Raw genomic sequence first — 16,550 nt, forward strand, 5'->3', positions numbered from 1 at the left:
AAAATAAGGTGCGTTGGCATGGACCATAGGGTGAGTACATGGATTGAAAGCTGGCTACAAGGGCGTGTTCAGAGGGTGGTGATAAATGGGGAGTACTCGGAATGGTCAGGGGTGGGTAGTGGGGTCCCCCAGGGTTCTGTGCTGGGACCAATCCTATTTAATTTGTTCATAAACGACCTGGAGGATGGGATAAACAGTTCCATCTCTGTATTTGCAGACGATACTAAGCTAAGCAGGGCAATAACTTCTCCGCAGGATGTGGAAATCTTGCAAAAAGACCTGAACAAATTAATGGGGTGGGCGACAACATGACAAATGAGGTTCAATGTAGAAAAATGTAAAATAATGCATTTGGGTGGCAAAAATATGAATGCAATCTATAGACTGGGGGGAGAACCTCTGGGGGGATCTAGGATGGAAAAGGACCTGGGGGTCCTAGTAGATGATCGGCTCAGCAATGGCATGCAATGCCAAGCTGCTGCTAATAAAGCAAACAGAATATTGGCATTAAAAAGGGGATCAACTCCAGAGATAAAACGATAATTCTCCCGCTCTACAAGACTCTGGTCCGGCCGCACCTGGAGTATGCTGTCCAGTTCTGGGCACCAGTCCTCAGGAAGGATGTACTGGAAATGGAGCGAGTACAAAGAAGGGCAACAAAGCTAATAAAGGGTCTGGAGGATCTTAGTTATGAGGAAAGGTTGTGAGCACTGAACTTATTCTCTCTGGAGAAGAGATGCTTGAGAGGGGATATGATTTCAATATACAAATACCGGACTGGTGACCCCACAATAGGGAGAAAACTTTTTTGCAGAAGAGAGTTTAACAAGACTCGTGGCCACTCATTAAAATTAGAAAGAAGAGAGGTTTAACCACTTGACGACCGCCTCACGCCGATTTACATCGGCAAGGTGGCACGGACAGGCAAAATCACGTATATATACGTGATTTGCCTTCCGCGGGTGGGGGGGTCCGATCGGACCCCCCCGGTGCCCGAGGCGGTCGTTTCTGGTCCCACGGCGATCGGAGATGAGGGGGAGGCCATCCGTTCGTGGCCCCCCCCTCGCGATCGCCGCCGGCCAATCACATCATTCCTTTGCTGCTGTATGCTAAACAGCAGCAAAGGAAATGATGTCATCTCTCCTCGGCTCGGTAATTTCCGTTCTGGCCCGAGGAGAGAAGACAGGTATGTGAGTGCACCAACACTACACACACAGTAGAACATGCCAGGCATACTAAACACCCCGATCCCCCCCCGATCGCCCCCCGATCCCCCCCCCAATCACCCCCCTGTCACAAACTGACACCAGCAGTTTTTTTTGTTTTTTTTTGTTTTTTTTTTTCTGATTACTGCATTGGTGTCAGTTTGTGACAGTTACAGTGTTGGGACAGTGAGTATTACCCCCCTTTAGGTCTAGGATACCCCCCTAATAAAGTTTTAACCCCTTGATCACCCCCTGTCACCAGTGTTGCTAAGCGATCATTTTTCTGATCGCTGTATTAGTGTCGCTGGTGACGCTAGTTAGGGACCTAAATATTTAGGTTCGCCGTCAGCGTTTTATAGCGTCAGGGACCCCCATATACTACCTAATAAATGTTTTAACCCCTTGATGACCCCCTAGTTAACCCTTTCACCACTGATCACCGTATAAGTGTTACGGGTGACGCTGGTTAGTTTGTTTATTTTTTTTAGTGTCAGGGCACCCACCGTTTATTACCGAATAAAGGTTTAGCCCCCTGATCGCCCGGCGGTGATATGCGTCACCCCAGGCAGCGTCAGATTAGCGCCAGTACCGCTAACACCCACGCACGCAGCATACGCCTCCCTTAGTGGTATAGTATCTGATCAACATCCGATCCGATCAGATCTATACTAGCGTCCCCAGCAGTTTAGGGTTCCCAAAAACGCAGTGTTAGCGGGATCAGCCCAGATACCCGCTAGCACCTGCGTTTTGCCCCTCCACCCAGCCCACCCAAGTGCAGTATCGATCGATCACTGTCACTTACAAAACACTAAACGCATAACTGCAGCGTTCGCAGAGTCAGGCCTGATCCCTGCGATCGCTAACATTTTTTTGGTAGCATTTTGGTGAACTGGCAAGCACCAGCCCCAAGCAGCGTCAGATTAGCGCCAGTACCGCTAACACCCACGCACCTCCCTTAGTGGTATCCGATCAGATCTATACTAGCGTCCCCAGCAGTTTAGGGTTCCCAAAAACGCAGTGTTAGCGGGATCAGCCCAGATACCTGCTAGCGCCTGCATTTTGCCCCTCCGCCTGGCCCAGCCCACCCAAGTGCAGTATCGATCGATCACTGTCACTTACAAAACACTAAATGCATAACTGCAGCGTTCGCAGAGTCAGGCCTGATCCCTGCGATCGCTAACAGTTTTTTTGGTAGCTTTTTATTGAACTGGCAAGCGCCAGCGGCCTAGTACACCCCGGTCGTAGTCAAACCAGCACTGCAGTAACACTTGGTGACGTGGCGAGTCCCATAAGTGCAGTTCAAGCTGGTGAGGTGGCAAGCACAAGTAGTGTCCTGCTGCCACCAAGAAGACAAACACAGGCCCGTCGTGCCCATAGTGCCCTTCCTGCTGCATTCGCCAATCCTAATTGGGAACCCACCACTTCTGCAGCGCCCGTACTTCCCCCATTCACATCCCCAACCAAATGCAGTCGGCTGCATGAGAGGCATTTTCTTTATGTCCTCCCGAGTACCCCTACCCAGCGAACCCCCCCAAAAAAGATGTTGTGTCTGCAGCAAGCGCGGATATAGGCGTGACACCCGCTATTATTGTCCCTCCTGTCAATCCTGGTCTTTGCATTGGTGAATGTTTTGAACGCTACCATTCACTAGTTGAGTGTTAGCGTAGGGTACAGCATTGCACAGACTAGGCACACTTTCACAGGGTCTCCCAAGATGCCATCGCATTTTGAGAGACCCGAACCTGGAACCGGTTACCGTTATAAAAGTTAGTTACAAAAAAAGTGTAAAAAAAAAAAAAATATATAAAAAATAAAAAAAAATAGTTGTCGTTTTATTGTTCTCTCTCTCTCTATTCTCTCTCTCTTGTTCTGCTCTTTTTTACTGTATTCTATTCTGCAATGTTTTATTGTTATTATGTTTTATCATGTTTGCTTTTCAGGTATGTAATTATTTATACTTTACTGTTTACTGTGCTTTATTGTTAACCATTTTATTGTCTTCAGGTACGCCATCCACGACTTTGAGTGGTTATACCAGAATGATGCCTGCAGGTTTAGGTATCATCTTGGTATCATTATTTTCAGCCAGCGGTCGGCTTTCATGTAAAAGCAATCCTAGCGGCTAATTAGCCTCTAGACTGCTTTTACAAGCCGTGGGAGGGAATGCCCCCCCCACCGTCTTCCGTGTTTTTCTCTGGCTCTCCTGTCTCAACGGGGAACCTGAGAATGCAGCCGGTGATTCAGCCAGCTGACCATAGAGCTGATCAGAGACCAGAGTGGCTCCAAACATCTCTATGGCCTAAGAAACCGGAAGCTACGAGCATTTTATGACTTAGATTTCGCCAGATGTAAATAGCGCCATTGGGAAATTGGGGAAGCATTTTATCACACCGATTTTGGTGTCATCAGATGCTTTGAGGGCAGAGGAGAGATCTAGGGTCTAATAGACCCCAATTTTTTCAAAAAAGATTACCTGTCACTACCTATTGCTATCATAGGGGATATTTACATTCCCCGAGATAACAATAAAAATGATTAAAAAAAAAAAAAAATGAAAGGAACAGTTTAAAAATAAGATAAAAAAGCAAAAAAATAATAAAGAAAAAAAAAAGAAAAAAAAAAAAGCACCCCTGTCGCCCCCTGCTCTCGCGCTAAGGCGAACGCAATCGGCGGTCTGTCGTCAAACGTAAACAGCAATTGCACCATGCATGTGAGGTATCGCCGCGAAGGTCAGATCGAGGGCAGTAATTTTTGCAGTAGACCTCCTCTGTAAATCTAAAGTGGTAACCTGTAAAGGCTTTTAAAGGCTTTTAAAAATGTATTTATTTTGTTGCCACTGCACGTTTGTGCGCAATTTTAAAGCATGTCATGTTTGGTATCCATGTACTCGGCCTAAGATCATCTTTTTTATTTCATCAAACATTTGGGCAATATAGTGTGTTTTAGTGCATTAAAATTTAAAAAGTGTGTTTTTTCCCCATAAAATGCGTTTGAAAAATCGCTGCGCAAATACTGTGTGAAAAAAAAAAAATGAAACACCCACCATTTTAATCTGTAGGGCATTTGCTTTAAAAAAATATATAATGTTTGGGGGTTAAAAGTAACTTTTTCATGTAAACAAAAAGTGTCAGAAGGGGCTTTGTCTTCAAGTGGTTAGAAGAGTGGGTGATGTGTGACATAAGCTTCTAAATGTTGTGCATAAAATGCCAGGACAGTTCAAACCCCCCCCAAATGACCCCATTTTGGAAAGTAGACACCCCAAGCTATTTGCTGAGAGGCATGTCGAGTCCATGGAATATTTTATATTGCGACACAAGTTGCGGGAAAGAGACAATTTTTTTTTTTTTTTTTGCACAAAGTTGTCACTAAATGATATATTGCTCAAACATGCCATGGGAATATGTGAAATTACACCCCAAAATACATTCTGCTGCTTCTCCTGAGTACGGGGATACCACATGTGTGAGACTTTTTGGGAGCCTAGCCGCGTACGGGACCCCGAAAACCAAGCACCGCCTTCAGGCTTTCTAAGGGCGTGAATTTTTGATTTCACTCTTCACTGCCTATCACAGTTTCGGAGGCCATGGAATGCCCAGGTGGCACAAAACCCCCCCAAATGACCCCATTTTGGAAAGTAGACACCCCAAGCTATTTGCTGAGAGGTATAGTGAGTATTTTGCAGACCTCACTTTTTGTCACAAAGTTTTGAAAATTGAAAAAAGAAAAAAAAAAAAGTTTTTTCTTGTCTTTCTTCATTTTCAAAAACAAATGAGAGCTGCAAAATACTCACCATGCCTCTCAGCAAATAGCTTGGGGTGTCTACTTTCCAAAATGGGGTCATTTGGGGGGGTTTTGTGCCACCTGGGCATTCCATGGCCTCCGAAACTGTGATAGGCGGTAAAGAGTGAAATCAAAAATTTACACCCTTAGAAATCCTGAAGGCGGTGCTTGGTTTTCGGGGCCCCGTACGCGGCTAGGCTCCTAAAAAGTCCCACACATGTGGTATCCCCATACTCAGGAGAAGCAGCTGAATGTATTTTGGGGTGCAATTCCACATAGGCCCATGGCCTGTGTGAGCAATATATCATTTAGTGACAACTTTTTGTAAATATTTTTTTTTTTTTTGTCATTATTCAATCACTTGGGACAAAAAAAATAAATATTCAATGGGTTCAACATGCCTCTCAGCAATTTCCTTGGGGTGTCTACTTTCCAAAATGGGGTCATTTGGGGGGGTTTTGTACTGCCCTGTCATTTTAGCACCTCAAGAAATGACATAGGCAGTCATAAACTAAAAGCTGTGTAAATTACAGAAAATGTACCCTAGTTTGTAGACGCTATAACTTTTGCGCAAACCAATAAATATATGCTTATTGACATTTTTTTTACCAAAGACATGTGGCCGAATACATTTTGGCCTAAATGTATGACTAAAATTGAGTTTATTGGATTTTTTTTATAACAAAAAGTAGAAAATATCATTTTTTTTCAAAATTTTCGGTCTTTTTCCGTTTATAGCGCAAAAAATAAAAACTGCAGAGGTGATCAAATACCATCAAAAGAAAGCTCTATTTGTGGGAAGAAAAGGACGCAAATTTCGTTTGGGTACAGCATTGCAGGACCGCGCAATTAGCAGTTAAAGCGACGCAGTGCCAAATTGGAAAAAGGCCTCTGGTCCTTAGGCAGCATAATGGTCCGGGGCTCAAGTGGTTAACTTTAAACTACGTAGAGGGTTCTTTACTGTAAGAGCAGTAAGGATGTGGAATTCCCTTCCACAGGCGGTGGTCTCAGCGGGGAGCATTGATAGGTTCAAGAAACTATTAGATAATCACCTGAATGACCACAACATACAGGGATATACAATGTAATACTGACACATAATCACACACATAGGTTGGACTTGATGGACTTGTGTCTTTTTTCAACCTCACCTACTATGTCACTATGTAACTATGATAGGCACTGATAGGCAGCACTGATGGGCACTGATAGGTGGCACTGGAGGGCACTTATAGGCGGCATGGATGGGCACTGATGGGCACTGATGGGCAGCATTGATAGATGGCACTGATAGGCAGCACTCATTAGGAGGCACTGGCAGGCATCACCAATGGGCACAGAGTGCCACCCCTAATGGGCATTGATTGACATCCCTTGTGGGATCTAGTGGGCTTAGCTGGTGGTCATGGGTGGGCATCCCTTGTGATCCTGGGTGGGCATCCTTGGGGGGGCTGCACTGATAATCAATCAGCACCCCCCCTGTCAGGAGAGCAGCCGATTGGCTCTCCTCTACTTGTGCCTATCAGTGCGAGTGGAGTAGGGATGAGCTTCGTGTTCGAGTCTAACCCATGTTCGACTCGAACATCGGCTGTTCGATCGTTCGCCGAATTGCGAACGATATGGGCCGTTCGCGCCAAATTCGTGTGGCGCGTCACGGCCCATAATTCACTGCGGCATCGCAGTGCATTGCTTGCTGATGATTGGCCAAGCATGCACTATGACCCGCATGCTTGGCCAATCACAGCGCCGCCTTAACAGAGAGCCATAATTGGCCAAAGCCAAGGAGGCTTTGGCCAATTATGGCTCAGGGGATTTAGTACACGCCCCACACTATATAAGGCCGCCTGCACGGCGGCCCTGTGCAGTGTGTTCCGGTGTGCTTAGAGAGAGAGAGAGACAGTGTCATTTCATTTGAGTTAGCTAGATTAGGCAGGACAGTCAGTCAGTTAGCTGCACTTAAAGTGTATTGTGTATATATATGCATCCCAGGTGTTGCATATATATATATATATATATATATATATATATATATATATATATATATATATATATACACTGTATTCAGTTTAGCTAGATCCGTTCCTGTTATCTTCTAGACTATTTACATTTAGTGCAGTGCGTCCTGCTCACAGTGTTCAGCTAGATCCGTTCCTGTTATATTCCTACTGACAGGCAGGCTTGTCTTGTTACAGTATTTTAAAGAAAATAACTGGTGTTCTTTTGATCCTATTAGTACCACAGTCAGGCAGCTAGACTATTTACAGTTAGTGCAGTGCGTCCTGCCCACAGTGTTCTGCTAAACCTACAAGTTAGTGGGGTGCGTCCACCTCACAGTGTTCAGCTAAACCTACAAGCTAGTGGGGTGCGTCCACCTCACAGTGTTCAGCTAGATCCGTTTCTGTTATCTTCTTACTGACAGGCAGGCTTGTCTTGTTACAGTAAATACAGCTACCTGAAGAAAATTGCTGGTGTTCTTTTGATCCTATTAGTACCACAGTCAGGCAGCTAGACTATTTACAGTTAGTGCAGTGCATCCTGCTCACAGTGTTCAGCTAAACCTACAAGTTAGTGGGGTGCGTCCACCTCACAGTGTTCAGCTAAAGCTACCTGTAGAAGGTTGGTGGTGTTCTCATACTACAGGCAGGCAGCTGATTTTGCTAGCTGCAGTATCAGTACATACATACATATATATATATATATATATATATATATATATATATATATATCCCAGCTTAGTGCAGCTACAGGCCATTAGTATGTCTGGAAGGCCAAGAAGGAGAGGCAGACAGTCACAAGCCAATAAGAGAGGGCAAGCAGGCTCTGTGTCTAGTGCTGGTCGTGGAGACGGTGCATCCTCATCAGCACGTGGCCATGGGACACGCTTGGCCTTTTTTTCGGCAGCTGGCCATGTTGAGCCGCAACATGCGGAAGACTTGGTCAAGTGGATGACCAAGCCGTCCTCATCCTCCTCATCCTCTCTCACCCATGCCCAGGGTACTTTGTCTGGCAAAGCAGCGGCCTCTTCCCTTGGCTCAATGTCATCAGTGACTCCTTCCACCATGTCCTCCTGAGGAGTCCCTCGAACTGTTTGACCACAGTGTTGGGTACATGCTCCAGGAGGATGCCCAGCGTTTGGAAGGCTCTGATGATGATACTGAGCTCGATGAAGGCAGTAACACGAGCACGGACAGAGGGGGTGCCCAAGAAGGACAGCAATCTGGCAGTCATGCTCCCCCTGCTGCAGCATACTGCCAGGTTTGCTCCAGTGATGAGGAGGGAGGGGATGATGAGGTCACTGACTCAACGTGGGTGCCTGATAGGAGAGAGGAGGAGGAGGAGGAGGAGGAGGCGGCACATCACCAATGAGGCAGGATGCCCTCCAGGGGCCAGCCTAAGGGCAGCACATTGACTGCATCACACCCCAAAGCTCCACATGTGCAGGGCGCTGCAGTCTCTGCGCGTTATTCAAAAAGTTCTTTGGTGTGGGCCTTTTTTGAGACGAGTGCATCAGATCGCACCGCTGCTATTTGCAACATATGTCTCAAGCGTATCTCGCGTGGCCAAAACATCTCCCGCTTGGGTACCACATGCTTGACCAGACATATGTTGACCTGCCATGCAGTTCGTTGGCAAGCGTATCTAAAAGACCCACACCAAAGAACAAAGAGGACCTCTGCTTGCTCCTCATCAGCTGAGATTTCCAACCCCACTAGACCTTCAGTCCTCTCTGAGACCTGCACTGAGAGGAATGAAGGTGTAGAATTAGGTGTGTCACAGCCACGTACTTGTGGGCAATCTGATTTTGGTACACCGACGTCAGGTTGTACCAGGCAAATTTCCCTGCCCCAGCTGCTGCACCGCCGAAAGAAGTTTGCTCCCAGCCATCCACATGCCCAGCGGTTGAATGCTAGCTTGGCAAAATTGCTAGCACTTCAACTGCTGCCTTTTCAGTTGGTAGACTCTGCCCCCTTCCGTGAGTTTGTGGAATGTGCGGTTCCTCAGTGGCAGGTACCCAAACGCCACTTTTTCTCACGGAAGGTGATTCCGGCTCTCTACCAGCATGTGGAAGGCAATGTCCATGCCTCGCTGGACAGGGCGGTCAGCGGTAAGGTGCATATTACCGCTGACTCATGGTCCAGCAGGCATGGACAGGGACGTTACCTAAGTTTCACGGCGCATTGGGTGACTCTGCTGGCAGCTGGGAAGGATGCAGGACAAGGTGCAGTAGTGTTGGAGGATGTTCCGCCACCACACCTCCAAAATGCTAATGATTGTGACACACCTCTCTCCTCCACCCCCTCCTCTTCTTCTTCCTCCATGGCCTCTTCCTCGGAACCAGCGGTGCTCCGTAGTCGTTCAAGGGGCTACGCAAGTACGCAGGCCAAAAGATGCCATGCGGTGCTTGAGCTGGTGTGCTTGGGGGACAGGAGCCACACTGGGGCAGAGGTTCTGTCAGCTCTGCAGGGGCAGGTTCAGAGGTGGTTGACGCCACGCCAACTTAAGGCAGGAATGGTGGTTTGCGACAATGGCACCAACCTCCTCTCTGCCCTCCGACAGGGACAAATGACCCATGTGCCCTGTTTGGCTCACGTCCTTAACTTGGTGGTGCAGCGGTTCTTGGGCAGGTACCCGGGCTTACAGGATGTCCTGAGGCAGGCCAGGAAAGTCTGTGTGCATTTCCGCCGGTCATATAATGCCAGTGCTCGGCTGACGGACCTCCAAAAGGAGTTTAACCTGCCCAAGAACCGCCTAATCTGTGACATGCCCACCAGGTGGAACTCAACGTTGGCCATGCTGCAGCGGCTGCACACGCAGCAGAGGGCCATCAATGAGTACCTGTGCGACTATGGCACCAGGACAGGGTCAGGGGAGCTTGTTTTTTTTTCCCCACGCCAGTGGGCCATGATCAGGGATGCATGCACTGTCCTGTCACCATTTGAGGAGGCCACGAGGATGGTGAGCAGTGACAGTGCATGCATCAGTGACACTGTCCCCCTTGTCCACCTGTTGGAGCACACGCTGCGTGGAATAATGGACAGGGCACTTGAGACAGAACAGAGGCAGGAAGAGGAGGACTTCCTTAGCTCTCAAGGCCCCCTTTATCCAGACAGTGTTCCTGCGTGCCCGCCGATCACACAGGAAGAGGACGAGGATGAAGAGGAGGAGGAGGAGGAGGAAGATTGTGTCAGTATGGAGGTGGAGCCTGGCACTCAGCATCAGCAGCAGTCTTTAAGGGATCAGTCCCAAGAAAAACATGGACTTGTACGTGGCTGGGAGGAGGTGGCTGCGGACCATGTCGTCCTTAGTGACCCAGAGGACTCCGGACCGAATGCCTCAGCAAACCTACGCTGCATGGCCTCCCTGATCCTGCAAAGCCTGTGTAAGGATCCTCGTATTCGTAGTATCAAGGAGAAGGACCAATACTGGCTGGCAACCCTCCTTGATCCACGTTACAAGGGTAAGGTTGCGGACCTTATCTTGCCATCGCAGAGGGAGCAGAGGATGAAACATCTTCGGGAGGCCTTGCAGAAAGGTCTGTGCAACGCGTTCCCAGAGACTGGGAGGTTACAAACTCCTGTTTCTGGACAACGTGTTGCTGAGGCTTCGGTCAGTCAAAGAAGGAGCGGTGGAGAAGGTGGCCGTCTGACCGATGCGTTCAGACAATTTTTTGGTCCGCAGCCCCAAGGTATGATCGGTTCCAGCAACCATCGCCAGCGTCGGTTTTACATGGTGCAGGAATACCTAGGGGCAAGATCAGACTTGGACACCTTTCCCACCGAAAATCCTCTGGGTTACTGGGTCTTGAGGATGGATCACTGGCCAGAGCTTGCACAGTATGCAATTGAGCTACTGGCCTGTCCTGCATCCAGCGTTCTTTCGGAACGCACATTCAGTGCTGCTGGAGGCGTGGTAACCGATCACAGGGTGCGTCTGTCCACTGACTCGGTCGATCGACTGACCTTCATAAAAATGAATGAGTCTTGGATCACCACCAGCTACCAAGCACCTGATGCTGATGTAACCGAATAATTTTTTTTGAAATCTCAGATCCCTTCAAAGACTGCCTATGCTGATGCTGAGTGACTATCCCTGAGTAATTATCCTCTTCCTCCTCAATCATCACGCTGATAGCTTGTAAGAACATTTTTGGTTCTGGGTGCCACCACCAGTGCCTAAGGCACAATTTTTCAGCCCCTGTTTAACAGGGGCGTGTAATTACGATTTTTGATGTAATACTTTGCAGCAGGGCTCGTTCCTGCATTCCAACTAGAGTGTCTGTGAGGGGTTGCAGTGTTGTGGCACCAGCACCAGTGCCTAAGGCCTAATTTTTCAGCTCCTGTTCAACAGGGGCATGTAATTACAATTCTTGATTTAATATTTCACAGCAGAGCCCTGTGAGGGCTTACAGTGTTGTGGCCACAGCAACACCTAAGGCCCAAATTTCTGCTGAGTATATAGGGCAGGACCCTACTTTCAGACAACTAACTTACAAACGACTCCTACTTGCAAACGGAAGGAGACAACAGGAAGTGAAATCTACCCCTAGGAAGGGAAATTCTCTCCTGTAAGAGTTAATATGGGAAAAACATTTCTCCTTTCCACTGATGCTTTCCAATCCATTGGGACAAAAAGTGAGGTGAAATCTTCTGAAGAGGGGGAAAGACAGCAAAACAAATGTCACAGGGGTGATAACCCTTCCCTATGTTTTCCAAAAAGCTTAAAAAAGATTTTTTGGCTGGAGCTAAACACGTTAAAAATGTACCCGTTCAAAATTACAAAGAGATTCTACTTAACAACAAACCTACAGCCTGTATACTGCTGTTCAGAGTATATAGGGCCTGGTGGCCCCACACCTGATAGGCTCAGCAATGGCAGGCAATGCCAAGCTGCTGCTAACAAAGCAAACAGAATATTGGCATGCATTAAAAGGGGGATCAACTCCAGAGATAAAACGATAATTCTCCCGCTCTACAAGACTCTGGTCCGGCCGCACCTAGAGTATGCGGTCCAGTTCTGGGCACCAGTCCTCAGGAAGGATGTACTGGAAATGGAGCGAGTACAAAGAAGGGCAACAAAGCTAATAAAGGGTCTGGAGGATCTTAGTTATGAGGAAAGGTTGTGAGCACTGAACTTATTCTCTCTGGAGAAGAGACGCTTGAGAGGGGATATGATTTCAATTTACAAATACCGGACTGGTGACCCCTCAATAGGGATAAAACTTTTTCGCAGAAGAGAGTTTACCAAGACTCGTGGCCACTCATTAAAATTAGAAGAAAAGAGGTTTAATCTTAAACTACGTAGAGGGTTCTTTACTGTAAGAGCGGCAAGGATGTGGAATTCCCTTCCACAGGCGGTGGTCTCAGCGGGGAGCATTGATAGCTTCAAGAAACTATTAGATAATCACCTGAATGACCACAACATACAGGGATATACAATGCAATACTGACACTGTCTTTTTTCAACCTCACCTACTATGTAACTATGTAACTATGTAACCTTTCCTTATTTTAATTTGGGTGCGGGGTTCCCCTTAATATCCATACAAGACCCAAAGGGCCTGGTAATGGACTGGGGGGTACCCATGCCGTTTGTCTCACTGATTTTCATCCATATTGCCAGGACCCGACATGACATTAAACCCGCAAGCAGTTTTAAATGAGATTTTTTCCTTTAAAAATTACATTTGGTGCAGGGACTGTTCTAAACACGGGAAACACGCGTCACTTTACAGGCATACTATAGACACCCCCCAGGTACGATATTTAAAGGAATATTTCACTTTTTTTTTTTTTTACTTTAAGCATCATTAAAATCACTGCTCCCGAAAAAACGTCCGTTTTTAAAAGTTTTTTTTGCATTGATACATGTCCCCTGGGGTAGGACCCGGGTCCCCAAACCCTTTTTAGGACAATACCATGCAAATTAGCCTTTAAAATGAGCACTTTTGATTTCGAACGTTCGAGTCCCATAGACGTCAATGGGGTTCTAACGTTCGTGCGAACTTTCGGTCCGTTCGCAGGTTCTGGTGCGAACCGAACCGGGGGGTGTTCGGCTTATCCCTAGAGTGGAGGAATAGCCGATACATGGCTTTTCCTCTTTAGACCATGATCAGCTGTGATTGGACACAGAAGATCACATGGTAAAGAGCCTCCATCATAGACTCTTTACCTAGATCAGAGATGCATTGTGTCAGACTGACACCCCACACCACCAATCACCATGCTGTGCACCCCCGGGGGCACAAGATCGCAGCTTCTCCTGCTGGAGGTCATATGACGCCCAGTCAGGATAACAGAATCATGTAAAACAACCCATTCAGTTTAAAATAGAAATGAAAGGAAAAACATTTGTGTATAGTGATCACATTCCCTCTGTTCTCAGCTGCATAAGAGCTGGGGAGGAGAAGCAGCAGCACACTGAGCTTCCTAGTGAATGGCTGTAAAGTGGGGGGTGTCAGGACAAGTCTGATCATTGGAGGAGAGCAAGCTGAGTTCCCAGTACTGCCCATGGTGTGCTCTCCTGCTTAGTGTGGTCAGTATTTAATAGTAAAGCAGAGGGACTGGCGGGAACACCAGGGATTTCACACAAAGGAAGCAATACAAAGAGAACAGGAGACTTTCTCATACAAGTACATGGTACAGCAGACACATATCAGGAATATGAAGTGTTGGGGTAACAAACACTTTAAATGCTGCGGACAATCTGCCTTGGATCAGAGCCATGCATTGCCATGGTACAGGTGAGCCCGCTGCCATCATCATACCAACAAATGGGGCCATGCCTCCTGGCACTATTGTTGTATGGTGCTGGCGGCTGACCTGTCCATGCCATGGCAAGTCACGGCATTGATCCGGGGCAAACCGGGTGTCATGGCACCCCAGAAGAACCGAGATGGCACTTCAGGGTTCCGGGGCTCTCTGGTTGGTAAACTCGGGTCTAGCCAACAGTCAGCAAAGGAACTGGAGAAAATAATTAGAAAAAACCCACAAAGATAATTGTATATATAGAATGTTTCTTGGTCTTTTCTTGTACTGATTATAAATCCCATCCCCCGACACCAATCATCTTATAGAGTCAGAGATGAGCAGGTTGTGTTTGCTGATTATTTGCTGATCTTCTCATGTCTGTTATTATATTTCAGGCCGTACACCAGGCCGTCATACGTGTGGATGAAGGAGGGACAGAGGCCGCCGCAGCCACCGCCGTGGAGACAGCTAGACCTCCCACAGAGATAATAATTAATGAGCCACCTATTTTCGTCATTCTGCAAGGAAGCATTCTTTTCATGGGGAAGATCACCAACCCTACAGAGAAATAATCCTCAATGTTCCCATCTCTGCCACAATGTAACATTCCGGAGGATTAAATAAAACTTGATGAATAAAAGCCGTACATTCTCCGGATGGTTTGTCAGATATTTAGACCAGAGGGGTCTCCAAACTTTTCATAGGGCCAGTTTACTGTCCTTCAGACTTTAGGAGGGCCGGACTGTGCCCAGTGAGGGTAGAAAATACCCCGGACCTGGCATCAGTGAGAATAAACATTGCCTCAGTTACATAGAGCCTGTGGTCAGTATATGGAGGAATAGTGCCCCATCATTGGGATCAGTGGGAGGAAAAGTGCCCCATCATTGGTGTCAGTGGGAGGAATAGTGCCCCATCATTGGTGTCAGTGGTAGGAATAGTGCCCCATCATTGGTATCAGTGGGAGGAAAAGTGCCCCATCATTGGTGTCAGAGGGAGGAATAGTGCCCCATCATTGGTATCAGTGAGAGGAATAGTGCCCCATCATTGCTATCAGTGAGAGGAATAGTGCCCCATCATTGGTATCAGTGAGAGGAATAGTGCCCCATCATTGGTGTCAGTGGTAGGAATAGTGCCCCATCATTGGTATCAGTGAGAGGAATAGTGCCCCATCATTGGTGTCAGTGGTAGGAATAGTGCCCCATCATTGGTGTCAGTGAGAGGAATAGTGCCCCATCATTGGTGTCAGTGGTAGGAATAGTGCCCCATCATTGGTATCAGTGAGAGGAATAGTGCCCCATCATTGGTGTCAGTGGTAGGAATAGTGCCCCATCATTGGTGTCAGTGAGAGGAATAGTGCCCCATCATTGTTGTCAGTGGGAGGAATAGTGCCCCATCATTGGTATCAGTGGGAGAAATAGTGTCCCATCATTGGTATCAGTGGTAGGAATAATGTCCCATCATTGGTCTCAGTGGGAGGAATAGTGCCCCATCATTGGTCTCAGTGGGAGGAATAGTGCCCATCATTGGTCTCAGTGGGAGGAATAGTGCCCCATCATTGGTCTCAGTGGGAGGAATAGTGCCCCATCATTGGTATCAGTGGGAGGAATAGTGCCCCATCATTGGAGTCAGTGAGACGAATAGTGCCCCATCATTGGAGTCAGTGAGAGGAATAATGCCCCATCATTGGTATCAGTGAGAGGAATAGTGCCCCATCATTGGTATCAGTGGGAGGAATAGTGCCCCATCATTGGTATCAGTGGGAGGAATAGTGCCCCATCATTGGAGTCAGTGAGAGGAATAGTGCACCATCATTGGAGTCAGTGAGAGGAATAGTGCCCCATCATTGGTATCAGTGAGAGGAATAGTGCCCCATCATTGGTATCAGTGAGAGAAAAAGTACTCCATCATTGGTATTAGTGGAAGGAATAGTGCCCCATCATTGGTATCAGTGAGAGGAATAGTGCCCCATCATTGGTATTAGATGGAGGAATAGTGCCCCATGATTGGTATCAGATGGAGGAATAGTGTCCCCTCATTGGTATCAGCAGTGGCAGCTGGTAAAGTTTTAGGATGGGGAGGCACCAGATCCCACCCTTCCTTTTTGACCCCTCCCACTTCCCATAAGCCCCGCCCCTTATAGAATCCACCCACTCCATCCCTTGTATCCACTTGCTTCCATCCATAGTGTTAGGAGTATACAGCTCAGCATTACATATATGGTATATAGATCATCACCACAGACACTGACACACTGACTGCATGACAATACTCCCCCGGACACCCCGCTAACAGCACCACCCCCCTACATATGGATCACGGGACGCCCCGAGCCCACCCGTTTTTGAAGACTATTAGAGCCTCTGGTTCTAATCAGGTGCTTCAAAAAAAAAATACACCCCCTCCTGCCCCCACTATAGGAGTCCATGCATCCGGCATCCTGAAAGGGGCCGGGCACATAGATAGGGAGGCGGCAGCAGGGATGGGGGGGCGGCGCCTGTGCACCCACAATGCACGGGCCGCCACTGGGTATCAGTGAGAGGAATAGTGCCCCATCATTGGTGTCAGTGGGAGGAATAGTGCCCCATCATTGGTGTCAGTGGGAGGAATAGTGTCCCATCATTGGTGTCAGTGGGAGGAATAGTGCCCCATCATTGGTATCAGTGGGAGGAATAGTGCCCCATCATTGGTATCAGTGGGAGGAATAGTGCCCCATCATTGGTATCAGTGGGAGGAATGTTGCTCCAAGGGCTAGATAAAGACTAGCAAAGGGCTGCAGTGAAATACAATCATGAAATTTAGAACACAAAAAAGATAATAT

At 47.5% G+C, this 16,550-nt stretch overlaps 1 long non-coding RNA gene and 1 pseudogene across 1 annotated transcript in view; one reads left to right on the forward strand and one right to left on the reverse strand.

Annotated features, from left to right (window-relative positions):
• The window catches only part of LOC141117088 (serine protease inhibitor A6-like), a 50,813-nt pseudogene extending 36,441 nt beyond the window's left edge, over window positions 1-14,372 (forward strand).
• Window positions 1-16,550, reverse strand: part of LOC141117090 (uncharacterized) — a 79,369-nt gene that overhangs the window by 5,167 nt on the left and 57,652 nt on the right. The gene's annotated exons all lie outside the window — the stretch shown is intronic.

The sequence above is a fragment of the Aquarana catesbeiana genome, linkage group LG13 (assembly GCF_042186555.1).
Source record: "Aquarana catesbeiana isolate 2022-GZ linkage group LG13, ASM4218655v1, whole genome shotgun sequence".
Classification (NCBI taxonomy): domain Eukaryota; kingdom Metazoa; phylum Chordata; class Amphibia; order Anura; family Ranidae; genus Aquarana; species Aquarana catesbeiana.